Below are 4361 nucleotides of genomic sequence, written 5' to 3' on the forward strand. Positions count from 1 at the left end.
GGTCTCGATCAATATTTTAGATGATAACGCATGTTATGTCTAGGTTAGGCCTGGGATTTGCCCTCATCAGACTCATACTTTCGCATACTTCACATACTTGTTGAACAGATCCTAGGTTTTTTCCGGTATGGATCACGTAGTAATGTGGTACCACACTGAAACATTCAATTAAACCTGGTTTCCGCCAATATTTTAGAGGATAACACATGTTAGGTCTATGTTAGGTCTAGGATTTGCCATCATCAGTCTCATACTTGCGCATTCTTCACATACTTCTTGAACAGATCCCGGGTTTTTTCTGGTTTCGATCACGTAGTAATGTGGTACCACATTGAAACAGACCATTAAACCTGGTTTCGATTAATATTTTAGAGGATAACGCATGTTATGTCTAGGTTTGGTCTGGGATTTGCCCTCATCAGGGTCATATTTTCGCGTTATTCACATACTGGTTGAACAGATCCTGGGTATTTTTCTGGTTTGGATCTGGTAGTAATGTGGGACCACACTGAAACAGTCGATTAAACCTGGTTTCGATCAATATTTTTGAGGATAACGCATGTTAGGTCTAGGTTAGGCCTGGGATTTTCCTCCATCAGACTCATGCTTTCGCATTCTTCACATACTTGTTGAACGGATCCTGGGTTTTTTCTGGTTTGGATCACGTAGTAATGTGGTACCACACTGAAACATTCAATTAAACCTGGTCTTGATAAATATTTTGGAGGATAACGCATGTTAGGTCTGAGTTAGGTCTACGATTTGCCCTAATCAGGCTCATAATTTCGCATATTTCTCATACTTGATGGCTAGATCCTGGGCTCTTTCTGGATTGGATCACGCAGTAATGTGGTATCAAACTGAAACAGTCCATGAAACCTGGTTTCGATCAATATTTTAGAGGATAACGCATGTTATGCCTGGGTTAGGCCTAGGATTTGCCCTAATCAGACACATACTTTCGCATTCTCCACATACTTCTTGAACAGATCCTGGGTTTTTTCTGGTTTGGATCACGTAGTAATGTGGTACCACACTGAAACAGTCCATTAAACATGGTTTCGATCAATATTTTAGATGATAACGCATATTAGGTCTAGGTTAGGCCTGGGATGAGCCCTCATCAGACTCATACTTTCGCATATTTCTCATACTTGTTGGCCAGATCCTGGGTTATTTCTGGTTTGGATCAGGTAGTAATGTGGTACCACACTGAAACAGTCGATTAAACCTGGTTTTGACCAATACTTTAGAGGATAACGAATGTTATGTCTAGGTTCGGCCTGGGATTTGCCCTCATCAGGGTCATATTTTCGTGTTATTCACATACTTGTTGAACAGATCCTGGGTATTTTTCTGGTTTGGATCTGGTAGTAATGTTGTACCGCCCTGAAACAGTCAATTCAACCTGGTCTCGATAAATATTTTAGATGATAACGCATATTTGGTCTAGGTTAGGCCTGGGATTTGCCCTCATCAGACTCATACTTTCGCATATTTCTCATACTTGTTGGCCAGATCCTGGGTTATTTCTGGTTTGGATCAGGTAGTAATGTGGTACCACACTGAAACAGTCGATTAAACCTGGTCACGATCAACATTTTAGAGGATAACGCCGGTTAGACTCGGTTAGGTGTGGGATTTGCCCTCATCAGGGTCATACCTTCGCATTTCTCACATATTTGTTGGCCAGATCCTGGGTTTTTTCAGGTTTGAATCAGGTGGTAATGTGGTACCACACTGAAACAGTCCATAAAACCTAGTCTCGGTCAATATTTTTGAGGATAACGCATGTTAGGTCTGGGTTAGGTCCAGGATTTGCCCGCATCGGGCTCATACTTTCGCATATTTCTCATACTGGTAGGCCAGATTCTGTGCTTTCACTGGTTTGGATCACGTAATAATGTTGTACCGCCCTGAAACAGTCAATTCAACCCGGTCTCGATAAATATTTTAGATGATAACGCATGTTTGGTCTAGGTTAGGCCTGGGATTTGCCCTCATCAGACTCATATTTCCCCATTTTTCACATACTTGTTGAACAGATCCCTGGCTTTTTCTTGTTTGGATCACGTGGTAATGTGGTACCACACTGAAACAGTCCATAAAACCTGGTTTCGATCAATATTTTAGAGGATAACTCATGTTTGGTCTGGGATAGGTCTGGGATTTGCCCTCGTCAGGCTCATACCTTCGCATTCTTCTCATACTTGTTGTACAGATCCAGGGTTTTTTCTGGTTTTGATCACGTAGTACTGTGGTACCACACAGAAACAGTCCATTAAACCTGGTTTCGATCAATATTTTAGATGATAACGCATGTTCGGTCTAGGTTAGTCCTGGGATTTGCCCTCATCAGGGTCATATTTCCCCATTTTTCACATACTTGTTGAACAGATCCCTGGCTTTTTCTTGTTTGGATCACGTGGTAATGTGGTACCACACTGAAACATTCAATTAAACCTGGTCCTGATAAATATTTTAGAAGATAACGCATGTTAGGTCTGGGATAGGTCTGGGATTTGCCCTGATCAGGCTCATACGTTCGCAGTTTTCACATACATGTTGAACAGATCCTGGGTTTTGCTGGTTTGGATCACGTGGTAATGTGGTATCACACTGAAACAGTCCATGAAACCTGGTTTCGATCAATATTTTAGAGGATAACGCATGATAGGTCTAGGTTACGCCTGGGATTTGCCCTCATCAGGGTCATACTATCGCATTTTTCACATACTCGTTGTACAGATTCCTGGCTTTTTCTGGTTTGGATCACGTTGTAAAGTGGTACCACACTGAAACAGTCCATTAAACCTGGTTTTGATCAATATTTTAGATGATAACGCATGTTAGGTCTGGGATAGTTCTGGGATCTGCCCTCATCCGACTCATACCTTCGCATTCTTCACATGCTTGTTGAACAGATCCTGGGTTTTTCTGGTTTGGATCACGTAGTAATGTGGTACCCCACTGAAACAGTCTATGAAACCTAGTCTCGGTCAATATTTTAGAGGATATCGCTTGTTAGGTCTGGGTTAGGTCTAGCATTTGCCCTTATCTGGCTCATACTTTCACATTTTTCACATACTAGTTGGCCCGATCCCCGGCTTTTTCTGGTTTGGATCACGTGGGAATGTGGTATCACACTGATATAGTCCTTTAAACCTGGTTTCGATCAATAGTTTAGAGGATAACTCATGTTAGGTCAAGTCTAGACCTGGGATTTGCCCTCATCAGACTCATACTTTCGCATTCTTCACATACTTGTTTAACAGATCATGGGTTTTTTCTTGTTTGGATCAGGTAGTAATGTGGTACTACACTGAAACCGTCGATTAAACCTGGTTTCGATCTATATTTTAGAGGATAACGCATGTTAGGTCTAGGTTTGGTCTGGGATTTGCCCTCATCAGACGCATACTTTCGCATTCTTCACATACTTGTTGAAGAGATCCTGGGTTTTTTCTGGTTGGATCACGTAGTAATGTGGTACCACACAGAAACAGTTATTTAAACCTGGATACGACCAATATTTTAGAGGATACACCATGTTAGGTCTAGGTTAGGCCTGGGATTTGCCCTCATCAGACTCATACTTACGCATTATTCACATACTTGTTGTACAGATCCTGGAATTTTTCTGGTTTGAATCACGTGGTAATGTGGTACCAACACTGAAACAGTCCATGAAACCTAGTCTGTGTCAATATTGTAAAGGATATCGCATGTTAGGTCTGGGTTAGGTCTGGGATATGCCCTCATGAGGCTCATATTTCTCATACTTGTTGGCCTGATCCTGGGCTTTCACAGGTCCGAATCTCGCAGTAATGTGGTACCACACTGAAACAGTCCATTAAACCTGGTTTCGACGAATATTTTAGAGGATAACGCATGTTAGGTCTGGGTTAGGGTTAGGATTTGCCCTCATCAGACCCATACTTTCGCATTCTTCACATACTTGTTGAACGGATCCTGTGTTTTTCCCTGATTTGGATCACGTAGTAATGTGGTACCACACTGAAACATTCAATTAATCCTAGTCTTGATAAATATTTTAGAGGATAACGCATGTTAGGTCTGGGATAGGCCTGGGATTTGTCATCATCTGGCTCATTGTTTCGCATATTTCTCAAACTTGTTGGCCAGATTCCGTGCTTTCACTGGTTGGTTCACGTAGTAATGTTGTACCGCCCTGAAACAGTCAATGCAACCTGGTCTCGATAAATATTTTTGATGATAACAAATGTTAGGTCTAGGTTAGGCCTGTGATTTGCCCTCATCAGACTCATACTTTCGCATATTTCTCATACTTGTTGGCCAGATCCTGGGTTATTTCTGGTTTGGATCAAGTAGTAATGTGG

The sequence above is a fragment of the Colletes latitarsis genome, unplaced genomic scaffold, assembly GCF_051014445.1.
Source record: "Colletes latitarsis isolate SP2378_abdomen unplaced genomic scaffold, iyColLati1 scaffold0007, whole genome shotgun sequence".
NCBI classification, from domain to species: domain Eukaryota; kingdom Metazoa; phylum Arthropoda; class Insecta; order Hymenoptera; family Colletidae; genus Colletes; species Colletes latitarsis.